This window comes from Saccopteryx bilineata, chromosome 4, assembly GCF_036850765.1.
Source record: "Saccopteryx bilineata isolate mSacBil1 chromosome 4, mSacBil1_pri_phased_curated, whole genome shotgun sequence".
In the NCBI taxonomy this organism is placed as follows: domain Eukaryota; kingdom Metazoa; phylum Chordata; class Mammalia; order Chiroptera; family Emballonuridae; genus Saccopteryx; species Saccopteryx bilineata.
Genome location: NC_089493.1, coordinates 57,332,092 through 57,359,583, shown reverse-complemented (window position 1 = coordinate 57,359,583; position 27,492 = coordinate 57,332,092). Strand labels below are relative to the sequence as shown.

The 27,492-nt window shown below is 46.4% G+C and overlaps 1 protein-coding gene and 1 non-coding gene across 5 annotated transcripts in view; both read left to right on the top strand.

Annotated features, from left to right (window-relative positions):
- TLN2 (talin 2) overlaps positions 1-27,492 on the top strand; it is a 484,588-nt gene that overhangs the window by 71,086 nt on the left and 386,010 nt on the right. For 3 of the 4 annotated variants that reach the window (XM_066274650.1, XM_066274645.1, XM_066274646.1), the window contains exon 2: positions 10,964-11,053. The exons of the other annotated variant lie outside the window; for it this stretch is intronic. The gene's annotated coding sequence lies outside the window, so the exon portion shown is untranslated. The remainder of the gene's footprint in view (positions 1-10,963; positions 11,054-27,492) is intronic. 4 annotated transcript variants of the gene reach the window in all.
- Positions 23,350-23,482, top strand: LOC136336682 (small nucleolar RNA SNORA33). The gene has a single exon (XR_010731513.1). It is a non-coding gene; the product is annotated as a small nucleolar RNA SNORA33 (small nucleolar RNA).

The following is a 27,492-nucleotide window of genomic DNA, read 5'->3' as shown; positions in this document are numbered from 1 at the left end:
TTTTCCCACTGTGTGTATTACTTGCCCGAGGGTTGCGAGCTAAGATTAAAGCTAATGGCCCACCAGTTCTTGGCTCCATTGTTTTATTACCGTCTGTCCGAATCAAATGTGAACCTGCATGGGCCAGGCGGTTGTGATGGTGGCCGTGGCTATTGGCTTTACAAATATAATAAAAGTTCTCTCTCTCAAAATATCTGTAATTTCCCATTTAATATTTTTGGACTACAGTTGACCTCAGGTAACTGAAACTGAAGAAAGAGAAACCTTTGTTGGGGAGGGGACTTCTGTACATTGTTGAATGCAGGTGGCCGTCAGGCTAGTTTTCTAAAATGTTATCATCAACCTGTCTTTTCTTTTTGCTTATGCATTTTTGCATAGCAAAAGATAGAATTCAAAATGCAGTTTCCATTTCTGTCCTTAGTTTGTTTACTACAAGAATCTGTTGAGACTGGGGGAGACTGTCGAGTCTAGGAACGCTCTGCTTTTATTTCTGGGAATTGGGAGGTCACTGGGGACTCTTTGGTGGGTGGTGATATGAGAAACAGGTTGCTTTCAGCATTGCTCCTCCTTCCAGTGGAAATGTGACAGGGCTGAGAGAAGACTGGTGGGAAATGCCCCCAATTGAGGTGTTAGGGTAAGAGACAGTGACGCCAGGCTTGGAGATCTGCCATGCTAGAAGGCTTTGAGAAGTAATGGCTGAATCCAGTTTAGAGGTTGCAAAATCTCTAAAGCAGGCCCCACCTCGCTGTTAGAAACCCAGGAATTCAGGTGCTATGTCCAGACCAAGCAGCCCATTTGGGGAAAACTTAGGACTCATGACTTTGCCCCAGTGTCCTTCCTGCTTCCTGTATTCTGAGGAAGGTTCCCAGTCTTGGCACCGTTGACATTTTGGGCTGGATGATTCTCTGTGGTAGCCATGTCCTGTGCATCAGGATGTTTAGCACCATCCCTGGCCTCTCTACCCTCAGTAACATCCTTTGGTTGTGACAGCCAAAAGTGTCCCCCAGAGACTGCCAAGTGCCTTCGGGGAGGAGGGGGGGGGGTTTGCTTCCTGTTGAGAACCATTGCTTTAGAAGAATATGATGTCCCTTTGAATTCATAAACAACTTTTATATTAACATGGCCCCTTTCCCCTTTTGCTTTGAAATGTGAGACGCACAACTAAGATAGCGTTTAGTACAGCTCTTACAGTAGGTAATACTGGCTCGAAGGCCGTGAAAGTGATCAACACAGTTTTGAACTGCATTGTGTTTGGGATGACAGTTTTCCCTCGGATAGCTGTTGATCTTGGTTTTCCTTTTAGATTTTGGTTGCTGATGACTTGTCTCCACTAGGCAGCTTATACTTGTTTTAATTTCAGGCAATGGGTGAGAAGTCAGAATACTCCAAAGGCCAAGGAGATTTTGGCAATCTGAAACCAGTTAAGACTCAGGCTCCCATTTTATGAACCTTGTGTTAAGCTCAGAACAGAACAACTCATCAGCTTAAACCTCAAGCAGATGTGTGGGCAGATTTTAAAGTGGACCATGACCTTATGAGGGAAGGAGAGGCTGTGAATTGATGGATGCAAGGGGGTAAAGAGCCCGAGGGAGGGGCTGGAAACCCGGGATTCTATTCCTGGGCCAGGCTCCAACTCCCTAGGTCAAGTCACAGTGGGGCGGAAGAAGGTTTCTCATCTGCAGGAGAAAGGACGGAGCCTAGAGTCCTGCTTCCTGGACGGGGGTGAAGTGCTGGCTGGCAAGACGGTTAACCAGACACTGTCTTTGGAGCCTTAATTTTACTCAGGGAATTTGGAAGACAAAAGTTATTTTAGTATGAAAGAAAGTATATGCACATATTGAGTAAGTGCAAAATTTGCATGACAGGAATTTAAACTAGAAGGTAGAACTTCATAAATAAAAGAGGGAAATCTCCTGCTTGCTGTGAATGGCTTCCCAATGTAGTTGGTGAGTGATGAGCCCCGGGATCTCTAACGTTAACTTCTAAAATTTCTGCTTGGAGCAAAAAAACAACAACAACACACATCTTGGCTGTAGAATCTTGGATAATATCACACATCCATCACCAGAGAGGACCTTAGGAAGAATGGACTGTAATAATAAAGGTTGCCTTGCCTTTAAGAATTCAGGTCCTTGGAGTTCTCCCTTCCTCCGGTTTATACGGGGCAAACTTTGGGCTTCCATTCTGGAGTGTGAGACTGCCACCCAAATGGAGAAAAGGAGGAGTCTCCTGCTGTTTTGGGACCCTCAGGGTTTATGCAAGTTACCTAAGAATTTACCTAATCTAAGAAATGTGCCAGAGGAGATAGCAGGGCTAATTACATTTCTTTGAAATGCCTCACTACAGATAGTGACAGGGGGCGGGGGTGGGGGGGGGTGGGGGGGGGGGTGGGGGGGTGGGTTGGCCCATGGGGTCAGTATTAAAATTTAAATTACTTTCGGCCCTGTATCTGCTGGGGTTTACTTAGCTGGAGATATTAAAACACTAACCAGTTAGTTTTTGTTTCTGAAATTATTTCATGTTACAAAGGAGTTGTGTTTCTCCTTGATGCTGATATTCATGACAGCTCTTTAGAAACTAGTGTCAAGTCTGGTTTCTGGGGAAAAATAAGGCCAAGCAAGAGAACACCTATGAATAAAGTCACTGTTGAGAAAATGGGTCCTGTAGCCATTTGTCAACATCACCTTTTGTGAAGCAACTTTACTATAAGATGGAATAATTTTATTTGTTTAATAAAGATAATTTATAATGTTTCATGAAAGCAGGAATGGGTAGTAGTGGGGTTTTCCTGTGTCTTTTCTTGGCATATAATTGAAACAGAGCTTGGACCAAATGAGAAACATTTGTGTTTTTGGGGAAAAAAGATTCCAGAGGCTTCTTGACGGGGGTTGGATACTGCTTCCTTATTGTATTTGGAGCATGTGAGCAGATATACCTGGGATGAGCATTAGCAGCATCGCCTCATCTATCTGCTCTTAAGCAAGTGCATTTTTTGACCTTAGGGACTTGTCTAAATTCTAGACCCATGTTAAAATACGCAGTGAATCGGAAGAAAAGGTGTGTGGGTTGATATTCTCAAAAGAAATATATGGCTTTGGAGTGAACTTATAAATTTAGTTCCTTTAGCAATGCTCCTTATCCAGAAGCTGCGTCCTTCATAAAGAAAAGTGTGCCTGTGCATTTCGAAGTCACATGCTCTTTGAGTTGTCCCCAGAGGAGTGCTGAGTTTGCTGAGGAAGTCTAGTTGCTCGGCCTTTGGGAAATAGTCTGATGGAGGAACTAATGTGATTGAATACTTGTATTTGGTGGAGTGTGCAAAAACAACAAAAACAGAAAACCCAAAGCAAAAGTCCTCTTATTTAGGCTGTTTGTGTGCTTGAGTTGATTCTAGAATTGGCATCCAGAGAGAGCCATTCTCAAGAACCTTTGCAACATGAAGGCGTAGGCATTTCATAGGTATTTGAATCCTCACTGTTGCCAAGGTTTATGTTGGATGCTGTATAGGGTACAAAGGTAAAGGTGATGGCATGTTTGCCTGTGGGGAACTTAATCTAGGGATGGTGAGAGGCGAACAGAAGCTTAACTCTGTGGGATGAGGTCTCTCCCTGGGGGACAAAGGCTCAGGACATGCAAGGAAAGGAAAGACTAGTTTTGGTTCGGAGGATCAGAGGGGTCATCTTGGAGGCTGGGTGATGTGGTCTGGGTTTGGGGGGAAGGTAGATTTATAATAAATGAGAGGGTTGGGCTTCTCTGGAGAAATGACATGGGCACAGACCCCAAAGTACATGAGAAGACAGGATGTGGTGGGATGGGTAGAATCCCAGAAACACTCTTGGGACTGGTTTGTGGTTCGTGTGTGTGTGTGTGTGTGTGTGTGTGTGTGTGTGTGTGTGTGTGTGTGTGTGTCTATGGGAAGAGCCTGAGTCAGGAGAAATTAGTTGGGGGTTTAAGTATGCAGGGCTTCCTATCCCATGGTAAGAAATTAGAACCGTATCCTGAATGCAGTGGAGAAGGAAGGGGAAGTAGAAAAGGCAGTGCTGTAAGCACAGAAAGGCATGAAAAAGGAAGTGAGGACCTTCCAGTCTAATTCTCCATCTTTCTGCTACTGTCAGACTGATTGGTGGAGGAAGCTGAGCTGCTCGTGTGGGCTGGGCCTTTGAGAAGGCTGTTGAATTTTTTCTTACATCTTTATTTAGAGAATGTGAAATATCTTCAATATCTTTCTCCTTGAATGTGAAATCATAGAGTTATACTGGACTTGGGAAAAGGTCCAGTCACACTCTTTATTCTCCCCAATCTCTAATACTTGTTTTCATTACTTGCAGAATCTTCTATAAAGAGTCACCTTTCATCTTCTCACCTTTTCCTTACTTATAAGTTGATTGGGTCCCCTGCGTGAGGTGCTGGGGGTGCCGGCAGGAGAGACCTGGCTGTCACGGGGCTGCAGGCTGACGCAGATGAGAGAAGAGGATTCTAGGGCAGGATGAGTGCGGTGCTGGGGGTTTGCCCGCCATGGGAATGGTAGGAGAGCTGCGTAAGGACGCTGGTGGGAGAATTAGGGAGTTTAGGGTTTACTTAAATACGGATGTCCTACCTTCACATGTGACTTAAAAGTTTCTTTGAAACGGCATAGCTTCTAAGTATGGCAGATATTTTGGGGGGTTTTGGTTGGTTTTTATCCCCCCCCCAGAACCAATTTGGAGCAGAACACAGACTCTCTTATTGTGTTGAAGTTATTCAAGGGGTCCTTAATCTGCATATATCAACTATTTGCCTATAGAATAAATTAATAATGCCCTGGAAATATTTTTTACTATTTAAAAAATGGATATAGGGGCTATTAGGATTGACTAAAAATTAATTCATGTAGGAGCATTTTTTTGTCTTGATATCTTCTCTCTCGAAGGATACCACAAGTACAACTATTGTGTGATGTGTTGGGCCGGGGGCAGCAGGGGGTGGGGCGTGTTGCAAAACTCTTTGACCTTAAAAGGTTTTCCTTTCCCAGTACTTAGCACAGACCCTGGCACGTCAGTGTACAATGAATAAAGGAAGTGGGGCAGATGATCGGGGTGTAGGAGCAAGGCTACATACTGAGCACACTCATGCATCCACCCACCCCTGTAGGATTGCACACCACACTCCCATGGCACTGGTGTGAACGTGGTGGAGGAGGCACCAGGAGGCCCAGCGCTGTGACTGTTCCTGCCCGTGTTCTCCCAGGCATGTGAGAATCAATAGGAATTAAAGTTTAGCACAGTCCTGTGCCCTGAGATGTAGGCCCTTATTGGAGGGTCAGCTTTCAGTCCCTGCCCAGGCCCTTGACTCAAAGGAACTCTACTAGCTTTTGGACATAGTGACTAATACCCTGAGGATAAGCCTGGGTCTCTTCTCACAGGGAGTCTCAGCCACTTCCTTGGCTGAGGAGGCCTGTCTGTGGATTGTCTGTGTTAAACATCAAAACCTACCTCTGGAATCTGTTTTCTGGCTTGGCCATCCTCCCAAATGGGCCTCATAGAGTCGAAACAGTGACTGTGCTTGTGAGTGAGCACTCCGAATTTGAGAAGGCTCCCACTGAGGCCCAGTCTCAGTGGGGAAGGGACATGAGATCATTTTGTTCCCATGTTCTTTTCTGAAACCCATTGTCCTTCTGGAGTTGGTAGGTCTTTACTTTTCCTGAGCTCTTACTGATGGTTTCCCTGTAAGCTATTGTTCTGAGTTAGTCTAGAAGAAGGTTGGAGCCTGAGTAGGCAGTGGTGCAGTGGATAGAGGGTCAGACTGGGATGCGGAGGACCCAAGTTCGAAACTCCAAGGTTGCTAGCTTGAGCGTGGGCTCACCAGCTTGAGCCTAGGGTCACTGGCTTGAGCAAGGGGTCTCTCGGTCTGCTGTAGCCCCCCCCCCCCCGCCCCGGTCAAGGCACATATGAGAAAGCAATCATTGAACAACTAAGGTGCCACAGTGAAGAATTGATGCTTCTCATCTCTCTCCCTTCCTGTCTGTCCCTCTCTCTGTCACCAAAAAAAAAAAAAAAAAAAAAAAGGCTTGCATGTGCGAGTGCGTGTGTGTACCCCTTGAACACTCATAGACACACTCACATTCACATACATGTCGGAAAGCCATGTGCATCTTGAACTGAGCAGAGATATCAGTATCCATGGGATGTTTTACTTTTGAAGTTGATATTAGAGAATGGGTCTGTATTCTTAATTTGGCTTTTGCTTTTTTTTTTTTAATGGCAGACTTATGTTAGAGTAGAAGAGACCATTAGCAAAAGATAAGGGACTACAATATTTCCTTTATGTGTGGGTCCTGAATGGGATATGGGTGCAGGCTATCCAAAACCAGGTTAAAACGTTTGATGCTGCCTGACCTGTGGTGGCACAGTGGATAGAGGTGTCGACCTGGAATGCTGAGGTTGCTGGTTTGAAACCCTGGGTTTGCTTGGTCAAGACACAAACAAAAAGCAATCAATGAGTAAACAACAAAAGTGAAGCAACTGTGAGTTGATACTTCTCGTTCCCTGTTTCTCTCTCTCCTCTGTAAAATCAATAAATTAAAAATAAAAACCCAAAAAGTTGTTTGATGTTATATTGTCAATGTTTGGCTACTGTAAATAAAAGTAAAAATGTTAGCTTTGTCTGCTAGTAAGATTACAAAAAAGGGGTCTTTACCCTAATAATTTGGCATACTTCTGCTCAAATTATTAGGAAAGAGGAATACTTACCTTATTTGGTCAAGATAATATTGGTAACAATGTGGCAAGGGCTTGGAATTGAGACGTACCGATCATGTCTCCATACACTTCACCTGTTTTTCTGGCCAGTGCGGAACTTGACCAGTCAAAAATGAGCAGCATTCTCCTGGGCGTGGCAATGATGAGCATCTGAAGGAGAAGGTGTGAGGAACCCCAGCCTCTATCCGCCTGAGGAGGGAGACGCCCAGACATTCCTTTGAACTCTGCCGAAGCATCTGGGCCTTTGCTCCTGTCTCAGCTGTTTAGGAAGACGTTCTGATGACTGTTCACCGTAACAGAATGTGCCACAGTCAACAGGCCTGCAGGGTGTGGGAGAGGGAAGACCAGTGTGTTTGCAAAACCCAACACCAGCTTTTCCCGGAGTGACAGCATCAGAGGTCACTGTGACCTCAGCCTAGAGCACAGGATTGTCCCAGGGTGTGGACTTTTAAAAATGAAATGTATTTATAGACGGTGCCCCTGGGGCCAGAACTTGTAACTGTTCCCTGTTGGGCCCCACCCTTTGACTAGTACAGGACTCACTCTCCAGGGTGATTGGTATGTCTTATACTGGCACAGAGAACTCATGGAGGTCCCTGTCACTGACATTAATCTGTGTTATTTGTTTCATTTGCTTTCCTCTGACATACATATATAAGAAATTAACAACCAGATTAAGAAATCAACATTACGATATCCTAGAAGCTTCCCTGCCCCCTCAGAGGTGATAGGGATTTCCACTTTTTGTTTTAACCAGTCCTTGCTTATTTTTGTTATCCATGTATGCATTCCTAAACAATATGTCTTTTGTTTGTTGATTTTTTTTTTAAGTTGAGTACCAGGCGCAAACATAGCTTTGGGAAGGCCCCTGTTAGAATTGTTATGCCAAGGATCCCGGGAGCAGCAGAAGGCTCCCGAACAGTTAGCCTTGCTGGCTGCAGAGTCATCCTTTCCCTCCATAAATGCTGCAAGAAGCCCGTTTTCTTGCTGGTTCCTGCCCTTGTGTGTCACTTTGAAATTGGGTTGCCATGCATAACCCCATTTACAGAGTGGTTGTAGAAAGTTCAGAGAGAGTTTTAAAAGGGGACTCCTTGTAACATTTTAATTATGCAGGGGTCGGTAACCGGAGGCACAGAGAGAAATTTCAGGGGACCCACAAGCCCTTTGAAACTGAAGGCGTTTCGTTCTTTGGGGTGAAAAGGGTCCATATTTCCAGAGGAGTTTGTGAAGCCTCCTTCCTCATAAGGATAAGGAATAATGTGGGCCTTGTGGGAGATTGTGTGTGTGTTTGTGTTTAAATGAATCCTGGGGCTGTTGAAGATTTCTAGAAATGTGTCTGGTCTGCTTGTGTGTGAGTCCACACGAGTTTTTTACATCTGAGGGCCTAACTGTTGAAAGGGAAACTAGCAGTCAGTTGTGCCACAGGTCGTCCAGGGTGGAATACTTGATTATGCCGTGAGTGGCTGTGCAGGCTTTGCATTTTCTCTGAAACCTACATCTCCTTCTCTTGACCCAGAGTAACTAGAATGCTAAAATGGAGGAAGGAATTAGAATGGTTGTTGTAGTTTCAAAACAAATGACCTCACCGCCTAAATTCCATTTTATGAAATTCCACTTTATGCAGAAGAAACCCTTTTTGCTTTATAAATGATCATGGATCTTTGGGGAAACAGATCCAAATGCCCATTTAGTTAGGGTGGGGACAGACTCCTTGCTAACTCCATGGAAACAAAATACAACTATTGTTGCACCAACCTCATAGTGATTTCCCAAGAGATATGGCAATTTAAATTTATGACTGATACTCACTTCAAACTAGGCAAGTAATTATGCTTTGTTGAAGTTGACTTAACGTGAGGTACTTTCAGCTTTGTTCCAGCAATATAAGAAAATTTTGGAATTCTCCTGCTGAAAGATACCTGAGTTTTATCCCACCCGTGTTCTTTTTAATTTTATTATTATTATTTTTTACAGAGACAGAGAAAGAGTCAGAGAGAGAGATTGACAGGGACAGACAGACAGGAACGAAGAGATGAGAAGCATCAATCATTAGTTTTTCGTTGTGACACCTTAGTTGTTCATTGATTGCTTTCTCATATGTGCCTTGACTGTGGGCCTTCAGCAGACCGAGTAACCCCTTGTTTGAGCCAGCGACCTTGCATCCAAGCTGGTGAACTTTTGCTCAAACCAGATGAGCCTGCGCCCAAGCTGGTGACCTCGGGGTCTCAAACCTGGGTCCTCGCCATCGCAGTCCGACGCCCTATCCACTGCGCCACCACCTGGTCAGGCCCACCCGTGTTCTTTTTAAAAGTGAGTTGAGGCCCTGGCCGGTTGGCTCAGCGGTAGAGCGTCGGCCTGGCGTGCGGGGGACCCGGGTTCGATTCCCGGCCAGGGCACATAGGAGAAGCGCCCATTTGCTTCTCCACCCCCACCCCCTCCTTCCTCTCTGTCTCTCTTTTCCCCTCCCGCAGCCAAGGCTCCATTGGAGCAAAGATGGCCCGGGCGCTGGGGATGGCTCCTTGGCCTCTGCCCCAGGCGCTAGAGTGGCTCTGGTCGCGGCAGAGCAATGCCCCAGAGGGGCAGAGCATCACACCCTGGTGGGCAGAGCGTCGCCCCTGGTGGGCGTGCCGGGTGGATCCCGGTCGGGCGCATGTGGGAGTCTGTCTGACTGACTCTCCCCGTTTCCAGCTTCAGAAAAATACAAAAAAAAAAAAAAAAAAGTGAGTTGAGGAGCTCACTAATTTTTTCAAATTGATTTTTTAGAGAAAGAGGGGGAAAAAGAGAGAGAGAGAGACATTGATCTGTTCCTGTATGTGCCCTGACCAGGGTTCGAGCCCACAACCTCTGGGCATCAGGATGATGCTCTAACCAGTTGTCGGCAAACTCATTAGTCAACAGAGCCAAATATCAACAGTTCGACGATTGAAATTTCTTTTGAGAGCTAAATTATTTAAACTTAAATTATATAGGTAGGTACATTCCTTATTGACATAGCGCCCACACCTGGTATTTTGTGGAAGAGCCACACTCAAGGGGCCAAAGAGCTGCATGCAGTGAGCCGCAGTTTGCCGCCCGCCCGCCCGGGGCTCTAAACCCTCCGGCCAGGGCCTGCCCATGCTCTTTCCAGAGGGAGATGGACTGAGGGGTCTGTGAGGTTAGGTGTGAGCTCTCCAAGGTTGCTTTGACTTGTCAGGGTCAGCTGGAACTCCGTAGAACCCCAGAGGAAGAGGCAGCCATTTAGATGATGATGTTCTAAATATATAATTAGATGAAATTAATTTAAAAAAACCATAATCAGAAGACATTTCCTAGAGAATCAGCATTTTGATCATCCATTTCATTTTAACAGAACAGAGTGACTGTTGACGACTGTCAGTCCACCTTGGTTTGAAATGGGCTCCCTCCTGGGAAGGTTCGGGTCTCCAGGTCCCGGGACCCTAATGTATGGGGACAGGAACTTTCAGTCTGGTTTTGCGTTGTTCTTTTTATCTCATAGATTCAGAAATTTTAGGTCTTCAGGTTTTTCTCAAACATTTTTAGGTTTTCTTCTTGCACTTAAATGTAGGCAGTTCTGGGGTTTTATTTGCTTTTCAAAATTTTTGTTTTTGAAGAAAACCAGGAGTTTCAGTTTGGCTGTTGAAAGAAAGCCTCTGGGGATGAAGGAGAGAGAGGACGAGGGAATGGTTAAGATTTGGGACTGTAGGCTGCCTCGTCTCCTTTCCTCCGTTAAGAGCCAGGCAGAATAAGAATAACATTTATTTAGAAACTGAGTTTTATTAAGAAAGGTAATGTGCAGGTAAATTTAAGCTTTATAGACTTGGTTCTGTGATTCTGTTCCTGAACTTGCCATCACTCGCTGCAGATTTTGGACGAGGCCTGTTTTCTTTCTAAGAGTCTTGGTTTTTTTTCACATCTGTTTAGGGAGGGGTTGGGGCCTGATTGTTGCCAAGGGCCCTTTTCAGCCGTCTGTCTGGACTCCACGTTGTGGGATTTGCCGAGAGAGGCTGCTCTGGAGCAGGATGGTGTCTCTCCCAAGATCGAGGGCAGAGGGTCACCAGCTGTGTCACTCACTGTACAGTGCTCTGGGACTGTTTACCCCACTTAACATTTTCCTTTTCCACCCTCTTTATAATCTGAAGCCCACCTGGTCATTCAGTGTTGGAAGAATGTTGCTCACCTGTTAGTATGGCCACCTGCATTGAGACCTGTCTATTTCTCTTCTTTGCCAGTGTGCTGCTGCAGGGTAACATCTGGACTGGGCTCCTGGACCCTTGGAGGCTTGGCTTCCCACGAGTTCCTGGATTGACTTGTTGAAAGCAGTGAGTAATCTCCATGTTTGTACTTTGCAAGCAGCTGTAGACCGGTGGAATCGGAGGGCCAGAGGGGTTGTGGCCAGCAGTCACAAAGTCTGTAGGGTGACTGATGGACTACCTCCCTCTACAGCCAGCATTCTTCACACTGAGCTGCAAGAGCCTTGGTGAGGCTGCTGTGACTCCAGACACAGCCTCTCTGTACCCTAACAGTCGTAATGGTCACGGAACATTCTGAAGCTGCCTCCTTGGAGCTGCTTTGTTCCACTGCCAGAGCCAAACATGATGCTCTATCTTTTCTGGTCTACAGAAGTCTCTGTAGGGTGGTCAGTGCAGGGGCTATTTCCTCTGCCTCCTCTTCTCCGGCATGTTCCTCCTCATTCGCCAGTTCTTATCCTAGTGCAACCTCTAATGCCAGAGAGGCCTTATCTGATGACCTTGTTTAAAGACACCCCCCCCAACCCCAGGTGTACTCTCTCAGAATCTTGCTTACGTCTCTCTCTGCATATGCAACAGGATAGCTCTCTTCAGTCACTTGGAGGATCACTCATTCACTCACTCAGCCAATGCATATTTGAGCACTACATGTGTAAGGCTGGTGCCGAGGCCAGGCAAGTCCACGTTGGATTCGGGCAGACAGGAGAGAAACTGCACAGTCGGAAAGCGTTGGGCCATTACTGCTTAATAAAATCTTGCAATGGCGGATGAGCAAACAGGCAGGGGAAAATTGCTTCTCTGGCGAACAAACAATAAAATGGCCCCTCACAGTGGTGGGGCAGGCAATCGGCAATCTGCCATCCGCCATCCGCCCTGAGCACAAGCACCTGTAGCCTTACATAGACTATTCACACATGGCGCTGCCATGAGCTCATGCACTAATCAAGCAAAGTGCTTGCAGCCGGTAAACCTGTCAGCAAGCCTAATACAGCTGTTTTCCCCACAACATGCCGGTGGCTAAGGTAGGCACAGCCTGTGCTGTCATGGGGCTTCCATGAAGAAAGGAAAAGATCAAGTGCAAACCTAAATAAACTACTCCAACTTTCTATCTGGGTAGACTTTGTTGCAAATGCTCTAAATCAGTGCCATCTGGGGCATTGTTAAAATGCTGTTCGTGATTGGGTAGTTCTGGGCAGGGCCTGAGACTGCATTTCTAACCGGCCTTAGGTGTTGATGCCCATGCTGCCGGTTTGCAGATCACACTTGGAGAAGGAAGTCTAAGCTTCATGCTGCATATGAAACCTGGCCTTGAACTGCCTGAGGTGTATATCTCTGTAAAGCCACCAAGAAACCCAGTGGGATTTTGTCTGGCGTCAGTGGCACAAGGCTGAGTGACCTGGAACAGGAGCCTGACTGGCAAGTGTGGGAGCCTGTTACCCTCACTTGTGTCTGTGGGCTTGAACCTCATTATTATTATTATTGTAGGTTGTGATTTGTCAGTGAAATCCTACCTTACCTAACGTACTTTTTAGATTTATGAGATGAAATCCCGTGAGGGGGGGGTCTCTACAGTGTGGTTACTCCTTAAGTGAGGACTTTCTGAAAAGAATGAAGGTGTTTATGTTCTTAAGAGGAGGCTGTGTTAGCTGGGCTAATAACGGCACTAAGTGGGGTGTGGAGAAGAGAGACCATGCTGGAAGCTGTGAACTGACCACAGGCAGCTCAGAGCACACAGAGAGGAGTTCAGGGCAACCCTGCCAATGCGGGTGTCCTGAGTCCAGAGAGTGCACTGGCCCTGGGGTTGTTCTCTGGAGCAGGCTTGGCACCGTTACACTGCTGCAGTCTCACCTTTCAGAAGTCATGTTGAGTTTTCACAAGAAGCCAACTGCATTCTCCACTTGAGCACTTAATAGTTTTAACAGCCTTTTATGGAATACTTAAAACATACTAGGTACTAGGCAAAGTGCCTGCCACATGGTCTTGTCCTTTAAACCTCCCCGAAGTCCATTAGGCAGGTTGTCACTGTTTTAACCAGACTGACATTAGGAGTGAGGTGACTTGCCTGTGGTCACCCAGCAAGTGGGGTCAGGGTCAGGGGTTCAGCTTGTCTGTCAGACCCTGGGTCAATGATTATTTCTGTTACTTTCTTGTTACTTCCTCCCCCATTATGGCTCTTCCCTATGTGTCAATTCTAAAGTGTGTTTGTATAGCCTCTTGAATTAAGGGAGGAGCTTGGTCAGTGTGGGGAAGGGTGAACAGGGATGAGGAAAGTGTGTGTTCATTTTGGAGGCTGTTGGTAAAACAGCTGTGTTAGGCTTGCTCGCTTGCACTTTGCATGATTAGCGTATGAGTATGTGGCAAAGCCACATGTGTACAGCCTCTGTAAGGCTGCGAGTGCTTTCCCTTGGTGAGGGTTGCTTGCTCGCCGGTGCGAAGGGCCATTTGGTGGATTGCTGACCTGAGGCCCAAATTGCTTGTCCACCACTACAAGGGGCTGTTTGGTGGATCGCTTGCCCACCACTGTGAGAAAGCGGCTTTCCTTTGCTTACTCACTTGCCTGTTTCTGTGAGCCTCCAATAAATGGGAATGGCCCAATGCTTTCTGGCTTTGCAGTTCCTCTGCCATCTGCCTGAATCCAGTGTAGACCTGCCTAGCCACAGCCACCAGCATTACAGGGAGCAATTTCTCACCCCACCTCTGCAGGCCTCAGCCAGCCTCCCAGGGACAGTGCTCCCTGGGGACTGTGACTACTGCCAGTGGGCCTGCGAGCCAGTGCTACAGCTTAGTCCTCGGTGGCCCACGGCCAGGAGGCAGAAGCTGAGGGGTCAGGTTGATTCAGTGTGTTCTGAAAACAGTTTTCTGGCCACTCTGTGGAATTTCTGTATCAAAGACAATCTCCAAATAACCTCGCTGTGCTCAGGGTTGTTTTGTCTATTCTGCATCAGATATGCTATTCTCATGCTTTATGGATTTTAGGTTTTTAATTAGGCTCCTCGATATTTGACTTCACATATGTTCTGATCCACTCTGCACCAAGTGCACTCAGTTGAACCCACAGGCTAGGCTTCTGTGGCAAGGTCTGCACTCTTAATTCTTCTGTTTTGGGCAATGACAGGAACCGTGCTGTTATACTCGATGCACACTCAGTGTTACTAAATCCATGCCCGCACCTTCCTGCTGGAGTGTTGGGGTGGGCACACCCACACCGGGGTGGCATTGGATCTTAAAAGCAGCTCCTTCTTGCTTCTTTGGACTCAGAGGGTTAAGCTTCCTTTTTCATCCTGAGTCCAGGCTCTGAAGCTGGTGGGAACTGGAGGCACATCCCCGTTCCAGGATATACATATAACTTATGCCCATGCATGTTTACCTGAGCCTCAGTTTCTCATACAGGCACCAGTGGTTGTAGCTTCTATCTTCTGGGCCCGTTTCCTCAACAGTGCAGGGGAGGAGAGGACTGTGCTTGGCAGAGAGAGTGGTTTTAAATACGGTGCTTGTACAGTACGGTGAACTCATGTTGGCCGCTGATTCTTCCTTCCACCTGTGTCTAGCTGAACTCCCTTCAGCTGAGCTCTTTTCACATGTCTGAAGCCAATGTCACCATCTGTGGCAATGAACCCGTTGAAGGCAAGGCTTATGCTTTGTCCGTCCTGTATCCCAGGGCCCAGTCCTCAGCCTTGAGCTCAGACAGTGGTTAAATGAACTTAACAGTGTAATTTCCCTTTTTCCATTGGCTGACCTAAAGCCAGCCCGTTTGAAGAGGATTGAATTAGTAAGCGCTGCTGGTGGATCCCTGCACAAACACAGGGCTGGTAATAGTGTTCAAATTGGTCTCCGCGGATGACAAGTCTTCACAAGTGAACCCCCTGGAGGTGGAGGTGTTTCCTCGCCTCTGTGGACCTCAGAGCCCTCCTCTCTGGGGTTTTCTATTGTCCGCAGTAATAGGAGAGAGCAAATGGACAATGCTCAGTGAGTATCTTAAAAAAAGGACATTCTTTCCTATAACAAATTTTGTGTGGATTTTTTTAAAATATGTTTTTACTTTACAAAATTACAAAAGTAATTTATAACCTGTCGATCTTTTTTAAAAAGAAGAAAATGAAGGGAAAAGATTTACATTGTAAGAAGGGAAGAAACCAATTTCCCTCTTACTATTCTTCACACTGACAATGTCACCAGGCTGTCCAGCCATTGGGCCTGTGCCAGACTTGGAACTGTTTCTTCTTGTCATACTAGACTATACTTTTTTTTTTCTTTTAAAACTCACAATGTAACACATTTTAGGATGCTTGGGGACAGAGACACAGACCTCTTCCCCCTTCAGATGCAGTGCTAACCAGTGTTCAGAAACTCGCCGTCTTGCCCTCCTTTCTTGCTGCCTCTGCCTCAGGGCCGAATTCTGTCCATCTCTGCCATTCCAAATATCTCAAACCTGGAACCAGCATTGCTCCCAGGCTGTTGGGAAGGGGGTGGAGAAGGATTCTGCCTGCAGCCCACACTGAGTGCCTGTGGGCTCCCCTGTTCCAGCAAACTGGGGTTCTGATCCATAGTATTACTTGTCATCCATGATGACATCCAATCATAATTCTTTTCTCATTTGGGACCTCCAGAGCCATGTTTCTCTTTATTAAAAAGAAGAAGAACCTTGTCACGCTAGTGGCCAAGGCCAAGCAGGTTCACATTGGATTCGGCAGATGGTAGAGGAACTGCGGAGCTGGAAAGCATTGGGCTCTGCCCATTTAATAGATTCTCCCAACGGCAGAGGAGCGAACAGGCAGGGGGAAACCGCTTCTCACGGAAGCAGGAGAATGAATGAACAGCAAAACGGCCCCTCGCAGTGGTGGGAAAGTGATCCGCCAGATGGCCCCTTGCAGTGGCAGGCAGGCAGTCTGTGTAAAGCTGCCCCTAGTCCGAGCACCTGCAGCCTTACACAGGCTACGCACACTGGGCTCTGCCATGTGCTCACGCATTAATCATGCAGAGAGCAAGCGAGTAAGCCTAGCACAGCTGTTTTCCCAACAATCCACTCCTTTTGGGTTGCTCACCTCATAATCTACGTGACAGGTATCTTCCACGACGGTCCCCGTGCTGGGTGTGAGGTACATTCCGTAAACAGAAACAGTACAGACTGCAGCAACCAAATTACAAAGGCACAAGCTATACCAAACATGACAATAATTATGAAGGTACCCTTCACAGTGTCTCCCTGAGCACTCTGCCCAGGGAGTTAACTGGAGGCCGCTCTCTAGCCCCCTGCCCCCAGTACCAACAAGGTCACCCATCATAGGTGGCAGGCCTATACAGTCCAGGGCCCTGTCTATTGAAGAAAGTGTCCTTGGTGTGTGTCTGCAACTGGATGGGAGCAACAATGGGCTGTAGAAGGGCCTCCACAGGTGCCGGGCCCCCCATCAGGGTCTCTCATACTGTTTACAAGCAGCATGTCCACCCAGCAAGAAAGCCAGTGCCCACTCTTGTCACAGTCCTTGCTTCAAGAGTCCGTTATACTGCTCAGTGATCAGTCCACAGTTCTCTTTGCTGCTGCAAAAAAGCACTTATCTTCTAAGGCCAATACCTGCTGCACATGAGAAGGGGGCCAGTGGGTTGCCAGTTCTACATGAGGCCTCTGGTCCTCACCCATCCCTGTTAGATGGGTCCCTCGACCTTCCTTCTATTCATACTGGAAGAACGGGTCTTGGGGATCCTCCTCTCCCTCAGCTGTCTCCATCATATAATCTTGCAACCTTGCTGCCCTCACACTAACCATTTTATTGGTAGCAGCTGGGGCCATTCGTTTCAGTTCCTGGAACCTCTGTTCTGACTTAAGCTGCCACCGAAACTCGAACAGGACTCTTAGACCTACCATCCAATTTATCCTTATCTGCCCTGGCTGCAATCAAACCTACCCATATCTGTGTTTGGGTAAAATTTTTAGGCCCATTTATCTTGTTAGAGGGGCAGTATGGGCAGCAGCCTGCACATCCTTATGGGTCCATGCTGCCTCTGTCTCCCTCAAATCAGCCACCGTCTGTGTAAGTGTTGATAGGCTGCCCCATATAGGGACTTAAGATAGCCACTAGTACCCAAAAAGGGCTGACAGGACACTATAGAGAATAAGGTCCCTCATCCTTGCCATAAATACTTCCTCATCTGGCTCACGGGACCTCAAGTTGAAAGCAGCATTTCTTGTACCCAGCTCCTGGAGGACCTGTTGCAGCTCAGTATATGACTGCCACTGACTCACTGCTCCTGGCAAGTCTCTAGCATTCTGCCAGACCGTACCAGTGGCAGCCATCACCCATTCTTATAGGTTGTGGTTTCCTGGGTTGTTATGGCAGTTTTGAAGACACTGCCTCAAGGAGGAGTGAGTGGTAATGGCGGCTAATTTCTTCATCTCTGTTCCGGAGAGCATGATACCAAGCTGCCAGGAATCTGGTGGGTTTCTGCCTGAATTTTGGCCCTAACTCCAACTCTGCCTGGGTGTAGGGATGGACTACAGGAGTGCTCAACTACTTGCAGAGGGGGTCGTGCCTGCTTGAGGCACTTTTTGGCTGGTGGGTTTTTACCTTTTTGGTGACTACCAGCTGGGCTCTGGGTCTGCTGATGGCAGTTTCAGCCTGAATCTTTTCCTCCTCCTTCCGCAACCTTTTGGCTCTTGTGGCTGTCAGCTCTTGGCCTAAAGGTGAAACTGAAGCTCTTGAACCTGCAGCTGTGTTTCTAACAACTATCTGTGCTAGCATTTGGCTTCTAGGGCAAACTGGAGTTCTCAGACCTGCAATTCCTCTTCATCAACTGTTTCAACTCCTGCTGTTGTCGATGCTCAGCCTGCAGCTCATCCTGGAGTTCTCAAACTCGGGTGGCCTCTTGCAAAGAGCTTTCAGTTTCTGCTCACTGGGCTGTAAAAACACACACAGCCCACAGTCCCCAACAGGGTAGCCACAGGGAACCACGTGCTCAAGATGGCAAGACGGCTGGTGGCTCCATACCGACCTGATCCAAATCCTGCCCTCTATGCCGGATGTAATGTAGATGGCAAGGCCAGGCACGTTCACATTGGATTCAGGCAGACGGTAGAGGAACTGCAGAGCTTGAAAGCGTTGGGCCATTCTCGTTTGATTCTCATAACGGTGGATGAGCAAACAGGCAGGGGAAAATCACGTCTCACAGAAGCAGGCGAATGCACAGCAAAACAGCCCCTTGCAGTGGTGGGCAAGCGAGTCACCAAACAGCCCCTTGCAATGGTGGCCAATCAGTTCACACAAAACCACACTGAGTCAGAGCACCTGTAGCCTCACACAGGCTATGCACACATGGCTCTGCCACGGGCTCATGCACTAAGCAAGCAAAGTGCAAGCAAGTAAGCCTAACACAGCTGTTTTCCCAACAAGCCTAAAAAGCATGATTTCTAATTGAAGAAATGACTAGCTGGGAATTTAGCTAGTTTTTACTGTCCCTTCTCGCAGACAGCTCTCTACCCGGCTAAAGAACAACAAACTATATTAATAATATCCCATTAACTTTTAGGGAGAAGAAAAAATATTTCCAAGGTGGTATCAGAACTCTAAAAATAAAGCCCTCCTGACCCTTTGTGTGTGAGAAAGTAGTCTTTTTTTTCCTATTTTTTAAACAAAAATAATAATAGTATAACAATGTTCTATGTAACATTTTAAAACAAATGTCATCAATATTGAGTCCATGCTAATATAAATCAATCTCATATCTATAGACTGCATATTATTTCTTGGTGTTAATTGTTATATATTTTTTACATGAAATGTTATGTTTCATTCTCTTATTGCTAGCTGTGCTTCTTCCCCTCCCCTCCCCTCCCTTCCCTTACTTTTCTTTTTCTTTCTTTTTTCTTTTTCTTTTTGGTAATACTGCAATGAACATTTTTACACTTATTTATAGATCATGTGGGAATTGCTATAGAATTTTAAGGTCAACAGATATGCACCTTTACCAATCCACCTTTTAGGAGATGATATAGCTTATTTTATTTTTATTTTTATTTTTTAATTAATTTATTTTTATTACAGAGACAGAGAGAGGGATAGACAGGGACAGACAGACAGGAACGGAGAGAGATGAGAAGCATCAATCATTAGTTTTTCGTTGCGCATTGCGACACCTTAGTTGTTCATTGATTGCTTTTTCATATGTGCCTTGACCGCGGGCCTTCAGCAGACCGAATAACCCCTTGCTCGAGCCAGCGACCTTCGGTCCAAGCTGGTGAGCTTTTTGCTCAAATCAGATGAGCCCACGCTCAAGCTGGCGACCTCGGGGTCTCTAACCTGGGTCCACCTGGGTCCTGGGCATCGTCCTCCGACGCTCTATCCACTGCGCCACCGCCTGGTCAGGCGAGATGATATAGCTTATATTCCCAACAACTATGTGGGAACCCTCAGTAGCACAGAATGTTAATCTGTTATTTTGAAAGCTAAATGAGTACATAAAGGCTTCTTTAAAAATTTAGCCGTGCCATGCCTGGGTTTCACAGGGCTTCACACAGAGCTCCAACCAGCAGGGGCTGCCAGGATGACCTTTTTGGTCTCCTTTGGTTCAGCCTTCAAGACCACATCACAGAGCTTCTCTGGACTTGGCGAGTTGTCTCTGAGGGCTTCTGGGTTCTGCTCTCTCCTGTCGTTGTTTATGCCCAGCAGTGCCGAGCTGTGGATAAATGCTCAGGAGCAACCACTTCTGCTCAAGCGCATGTGAGAGAAAAGATGTGGGTCAGGCTGGAGGCTGCTCCTCGCTGCCCATGGTAACCTTAGCTTCTCTTCCCACTTTCCCTCCCTCCATTCTTGCTGAGAGGAAAAGTTCTTGGCATACTTGCTGTGGCCACACCGGGCAGTCTGTGACTGGGGTCTCCCGGGCACCCCTAATGACTCTGTGACATTTGTCAGAAGCACATTTCTCCAAGGCAGAGTCATGGTCCCTCTCTGTCGTTTGGCAGGCACCTGTGGCAGATCTCGTGTTTAATGAGAGTGGACGATGCCAGGATGATAGAAAGCTGATAAGACCCCTGTGGGGTGAGCTTTGCCGCCCTGCCCGCCTTGGAGCAGGCTTCCTCTGTGGAGCAGCGGCCCCTGTCCGACAGATTTCTGCATCTGACTGCTTAGAACAGACTTCTGTTTTGGGCCGAAACCATTTCTAGTGCAAGTCATCAGTTTTATCTGTGCTTTTTCTCTTTAAGTCGTGTTTCTATTTCTGGGTAGATCTCCTGGCAGCCTACCTGGTGGGGTTCTGTGTTGAGCAGATGCAACACAAGTTGTCAAAAGCCGTTACAGCTCCCTCCTCCTGGGTGAGCCTTGGGGATGCCTTGTCCTCTTCACCCTGGAGCTGCTGGGAGTGGGGGCACACTCTGTCGCTGTTGGTCGAGTAAAGGTGTGGATGCTCCAAATAGGCTCTATTCTCAAACAAACCGTCTTGACACCAGCCACAAGGCTCGACAGCAGCCTTTTTTAGCAAGACCACATAGTAGTTAGGACAGTAGCTGTCTCCCCCCAGATGTTTTGTTCAATGGAAATAGTTGAATGATGAAAAAAGTATCCTCACACGCCCTTCTGAGAGCAGAGGCAATCAGTTAAGCGGCTCCCGCTACGGAGCTGGAGTGCATCCATCCTGCACCCATGGACTGCACTTGGCAGCGTGTCTTGCGGCCAGCTGCAGGGCTCCTAGGAGAGGAAAGGGCAGCTGAATTGAGATGTTAGGGAGAGTAATGAGCTGGGAGGGGGGTACTGCATAAGTAATGACCCTTATGCAGCAGCTGGATTTTCAGGGCAGGGTTTGGCCTTGGCTGCCTTGAGTTCACAATCCAGCTGCTGCTGCTGCGTGGATCTGCTATGGTGAGGGTGACTCAGAAATCTGGATGGTGGCCCTGGTGATTTCACTACTGGATCAGAGGCAGCACAAAAGCCCTCAGTTGCCGGGGAGAGTTGACTGATACAGTGGATACTACTTGGATGCTAGTGCTCTGGGACCCTGGGATCTGCTAATCACTCAATAACTTGGGACAGATTTTGTTTTTAGTACTAAAAAAAGAAAGATTAGGATTCTGGTGGCAAATATTGTTCTAAACAAGGGCAGATGATACCAGATTAAGTTCAGTCTGACATGGAGGCCATTTGTTTTGTGAATTACCGTTAGAGATCACTTGGTCAGGGGCCATGGTTTTTCCAAACGTGTTTCAGGGTCTTCTGGGAGGTCAAGGGGTAGACTAGGCTCTGCTAACCCCACATCTCAGAAAGGATAAAAAGCGACTCATCGCCCCGGCTGGTTAGCTCGGTCAAGAGTGCCGTCCTGAAACAACGAGGTTGATGGTTCGATACCTGATCAGGGCACACAGAGGGAGCAGCCCATGAGTGCATGACTGAGTGGAACAACAAATGAATGCCTCCTTCCCCCTCTCCTCTACCTCCCTTCCCCTCTCTGTCTCTCTGAAAATAAAAATGAAATTAAGCCCTGGACAGACAGCTTGCTCAGTTGGAACATCGTCCAGGAGCACAGGGGTTTCTGGTTTGGTTTCCCAGTCAGGGCACATACAGGAACAGCTCCATGTTCCTGTCTCTCTCACCCTGCATCTCTCCAAAAAGAAACAAGCAAACAAACAAAATATACTGCTCACAAAAATTAGGGGATATTTCAAAATGAATATGAAGCTATTGAAAAAAGAATCTTTTTATTTTTTTATTTTTTTATTTTAGAGAGGAGAGGGAGAGACAGAGAGAGAGAGAAGAGAGACAGAGAGAAGTGGGGGAGGAGCTGGAAGCATCAACTCCCATATGTGCCTTGACCAGGCAAACTCAGGGTTTCGAACCGGCGACCTCAGCATTTCCAGGTCGACGCTTTATCCACTGCGCCACTACAGGTCAGGCATGATTTTTTTTTTTTTATTAAACAAAAACATCAGAAAAGCAAATGACAAGTCCAAGAAAGTTGTTTAATTATGCAGATGAGATGCAAAACCAACTTTTATTTCATTGGTGAAAATGCACTTTATAAAAGGCTGGAAGTACTGGAGTATCAGCATGGTCCCTGATCCCCTAATTTTTGTGAGCAGTATACAAAAAGACCATTTCCAGATGAGGGAAATAAGGTCTGTATTAGTTTCTATTGTTACTGTCACAAATGATCACAAATGTAGTGACTTAAAATACCACAAATCTATTGTCTTACAATTTTTGTACATTAGCAATCTGGTTTGAGTCTAACTGGGTTAGAATCAAGGTGTGGGCAGGGCTGGGCTCCTTCTGAGGGCTCTAGGGGAAAATCCTTTTCTCTATCCCCCCCCACCCCATTCTTCCATCCTCAAATTCAGCCACGTTGTATCTTCCTCTGACCATGGCTGGGAAGGGTTCTGTGCTGTTAAGGACCCTTTTGATTCCATTGGGCGCATGTAGATGATACAGGACAGTCTCCCCATCTCAAGGTCTTTAATTAATCACTCCTGCCAAGTCCATTTTGCATACTCACAGGTTCTGGAGATTAGGACGTGGACACCTTTGGGGGCTATTCTGTCTACCACAGGGTCAGACAAGTGTGATTGTGTAGCAGGCTTGCAGGGAGATGGGAAGCGGAACCAGGTCCAAGGATCCAGATCTGATTGGCCAGGACCCAGGTCCTTCCCTTCCTGCTGTTTGCTGCTCTGCTCTGCAATGGTGTCTGGTAGAAGCAGAGTGGACTTTTCACGGGCTCTACCCTTCACTGCAGCCAGTTTGTCCCCGGCTAAGAGGCTGTGAGCACGAGGAGAACAGAAGGAGCCATCCCTTCCTATGGGCAAAGGGAGAGTGGGTGTCCGCACTCCCAGTGGTACCTTGCTGTGTGATAGCTATGGTGACCGTTTATCCCATTGTATCGGTACAGGTCTGTTCTTGTCGTGGCTCCCTGTGCTAAGGAACAGAGACCCAGGTAGGCTAGCTGAAATGAAGTGAGTAGGGTCTATGGGGGTTGTTCAGTCTATGGGGGTTGTTCTTTGGCTGTGGATTGCAGGCACCTTTTACTGAGTGCTTGCTGTGTACCTCAGGGAACACGTCAGGGACCCGCCAATGCGTGTTCACGTGCGTGCTCTTTCTCTGAGAGGCCGCCTGGGATGTTTCTGTATGGTGCCACTACTCCCCTGATAATCAAAACCAGATTAGTGCCTCTGCCTAAACTTCCAGGGGAGTCCTTGGCTGAGCTCGGGCCAGGTGTCCAGTGGCTTGGAAGTGAAAGAGGAGCGCACAGTCACCAGGGTCTGTGAGTGAGAAGATGGTGACAAATAAGTTCAATATGGGGGGGGGGGGGAGGGAGGCTTGCCTTATTCAACAGATGTTACCATGGAAATGCTTTGCAAATTGAATCTGAATTTGTGTTGTCTTAAGATACTTTATTTTAAGCCAGCCAATGAGTCTTCTTACCTGAATGTGCTTTTGCAGAAAATTAGAGAAAGCTGACAATAATAGTAAAGCCATATTACAAGCCTTAAAGATACTGAAATCATTAAGGCCCCTGAAAATGGCCAGAAGAAAAAACAACAACTTTATTTTGAAATAATTTCAAACTTACAGAGACGTTGCAAGATGAACTCCTGGATAGCCTACATTCATCAGTTATCGGTTTTGCCACCTTTGTGCTATCATTCTCCCTGTTATATAATGTCTTTTCTGAACCATTATACCTCGCCTCTTTAACTCCTAAATACTCCAGCATGTCTTTCCTAGGAACAAGAGCATTCCTTTTGTAACTACAAGTCAGTTAGTAATAACAAGACATAAAACATTGATGTATTATTGTTGAACATACAGTTCATACCAAATTTTGACCCTAATCACAATAATGTCCTTTATAAAGTAGTTCTTCTGGTGTCATGTCTCCTAGTCTCTCTCTCTCTCTCTCTCTTCATTGATTTGAGAGAGAGAAAACAAAAAAGAGAGGAGAAGGGAGAGAGATGGGGGAAGGGAGAGAGTGAGAGTGAGAGAGAGAGAGACATCAACTCGTTCCACTTAGTTGTTCCGTCTAGTTGTGCACTCATAGGTTGCTTCTCATATGTGCCTTGACCAGGGATTGCATCTGGAACCTTGGGGTGCTGAGACAATGCTCTATCTATATCCACTGAGAAACCTGGCCTTAGTCTCTTTTACTTAGGAGTTCATCTTTTTTTTTTTTTTTTAAATCTTTTATGACATTGACATTTTTGAAAAGTATAAGCCAGTTATTTTATAACAGTTGGGGTTTGTATGGTGATTGCTCGTGATTGACGCATTTTTGTCAGGGGTATTATATAAATGATGATTTGCATTTCTCTCCGTTCATCCCATCAGGAGGCACATGGCGTCATTTTGTGCCACTATTGGTGATGTTAACTTTGGTCCTTGGGTTAATTTGGTGTTGAACTTGTATAATTTAATCTTTTTGTTCCAGAGGAGGTGAGTGTTGAAAGTTGGGCATTTAAAGAGGATGACCTTCTCCTCCTTTAAAGTTATGTCTAGTTTGCCTTTCATACATGGGATTTTCCTGAAGTGGGCACTCTTGTTCCCTGTCAAGTGTGCCTTTATATATATCATAGATAGAAGGGCTAACACCCCCAGAGCCCACAGAGAGCTCATTGTGAGAAAGAAATGACCTGAGGTTGGAACAGAACATTATCCCTGCTCTCGTGGCCAGAGGAGTAAGCTCCATCCTGGAGAGAGAAGCAACAGTGTCATGTGAACAGTGGGTGTTCTTTGACTGCCTGTGAATTACCTGGAAGTGGGAAAGGTAGATCAGGACGTGGAGAAATCTGTTCCTTAAACACACCTGACAGTTCTATAAATGCTGAAGAGGACGGTCCAGGTTGCTGCTCCTGCATTTCTCTTTTGTGGAGCTCTTTTCTTCTGACATTGACTCCGCGGGCCCACTCGGTCAGCTTGCATAATGTGTGTGTACCAGGCTAGTAAGATCCAGGATGCTGCTCACGCCCTAGCTGTGGGATTCCTTGTCGATGTCACTCTCCGAACTCAGGAGGCTGCCGTGTGGGAAGGATGTGCTGCATAGAGCTCCCGAAATTTTCAGTTCAGTTGTGGATATTATTCTGGACTAATGCTTCGCAAACTTCTTCCAGTTCATAGACTGTTTTGTTGGACATTTGACCTTACCCGTAGAGCTGCTGTTCCCACTGGTCATTACAGAAGCAAACAAAATGACCACACGCAAGTCCCTTTAGGGTTCATGGGGAAATGGCACGCTGTAAAAATGAAATAATATACATGATCACAAAAATTAAACATTCATTTTGAATAACAGTATATCTTGATGAGCCTACTTAGTATACTCTAAAAAACTGGGAAACATCTAAAGAAGTTTTCTAACCACCTGCTTGTGGACCAGTCCACCAGAAATTTCGTGCTGGTTTCTGAAAGAATTAACCACCCTGATGTTGTATGTTTATGGACCCAGGGATCTTAGTCAAATTCGCTTATGCTCAGGGCCATTTCTGCCTTAGTGGTCTCCAGAATAATTCTCCTGTTTTTGCCGGTCCCCAAGTATAAAAAGGTTGAAAACTGCTGATATAAAGGAGTCTGATATAGCCCCTGACCTCAAGAATATGGCTGTTCTTTTAAAGGGACTATTACTATTAAATTGATTTATGGGTTTACTTGTTTCTCAAGTATTTTTTTTTTCCTTTGTTCTAGGCAGTTGAAATGCCTGAGTTTATTTGTGGGGCTTACCTTTGCGTTACATGGGACATGTTTGTATCCTGAGAAGAATCGGCAGTGACAGCAGGCCTTGAGCACATCCCAAAGACAGTTGCTTGGAAAAATAAATGTGCCTGAGCATATATTCCCAGAGGCTGTGTCTGTGCATGAATTGGAGTACAAATTACAGGCAGCCTCAGGAAAACGAGATTTGGAGATGCTCCATCTTCCCTAAAACGATGTTAATAATTTAATTCCTTTTTCTGTGCTGTGGTATCAGCGAAAGCTTTTCAGGGTTGTGTATGGTCTTTAATTTTTAAAGACACTGATATATGTCAGTAGCTTTTCTACCTATGGAATTTTTGCTTGAGGAAGGGTCCTTGGCGCTATGCATCACCCTTTCTACATGGAGTCCTTTGTGCCTACCACAGAAACAGTGGATGGATGCGGCCTGGCGGTGGTCACGGTGAAGAGTAAGATGTGGGGGAGGGTGTGGTTTCTGAAAGAATAAACTGCCCTGATGTTGTATGTTTATGGTTCAGGGAGGCTGAGATTGGTGGAATAGGGCGAAGATATCCTGGAAATGCAAAGAATACGGTTTTGAAAAAAGCTAGAACAAACTGAGTGACGTGACAAAAGTATAGCAGGGCCTCTTCTACTTTGGTGTCTTCTGGGAACGAGGAATTTGTAATGAGTGAGTTTTTTAAGTAATTGGAAGTTTCCCCAAATTACGGGCGAAACTATTTTCAGTTTTTCTTGAAAAAGTCTGAGAGGTACATTATGTACTTTTCCACTTTAAGAAGTAGCGAGGAAGTGTCATAATTTTACCTTTTCCTTGTGACTGAACTCGGGGATGAAACAGTAGCTGCTGCCTGGATTGTGCTTCCCTGTCTAACATGTTCTCTCTCCCTTGACCATCCTTGGTGTGCCTCCGGCGCTCCTGCCCCTGCTCTGGTCAGGAAGTGCCACGGCTTCAGGCAGGGCTGAAGGCTCCGGGTGTGCCCAATAGCCAAGTTGAGCGGTGCTGGTTTCAGGGACTGTGGGACTTCAAGCACATGCGCACAGTCATGGCTGTTTTAGTTTCTGCTTGAAAGCCATTTCTGGTTGCTCAGGATTGGTGGCTGTTCCGGGCGGGGGGGAGGGTCTTAATTCATAAAGATGTGACTGAATTTATAGAGGTACAGAGAGGCCAAAGCCACTGAAATATGACGTTTATTACATTTTTCGAGAGTAGGAGCCACATCACATGAGAAGGACCAGGGTGGTCGGGAGGCAGGAGATGAGAACAAGGAGAAAGACTTGCCCAGAGCCTTTATTGGGGTTTCCAAGGAGGCAAGACAGAGCAGAGTAAACATTTTATCATTGTCTAGGAGTTTGAGTATTTCCAACGTCTTTGGACTATAGCTGTGGTCTCAAGGTGCCTGGCATCTGGCTCTGGCATCATTTAGGGCGGTGGCTATAGAGCTTGGTGTATGAGTTAGAGGGGAAGTACTTACTTGAGGGGTGTCAACTCTGGATTGATTGGCTTGTGTATGAAAGGCATGCTCCTGGCTGAGTGCTTGCTACTCTCGAGGCACTGGCCAGTCCTGAGAGGTACAGTCTCTCCCCCCAGCCGAGTCTGAAAGACCCCGAACGCCAGAATGTGAAGAATATAAAAAATGAGAAAACAAAGTTAATACAGTTGGTTCTGAGGTAAATGGATGTCACATATCCAAATCCAGGATCTAAGACAACAGAGAACAGTGGCTTATAACGTGTGGATTGAGGTTGATGATGGGCCAACTTCTAACTTTCTGTCTGATTGCTTTGGGATCAGTACTGCCCTCATCTCTAACTCGGTGGTGCCCAGAGGCTTTATGACAG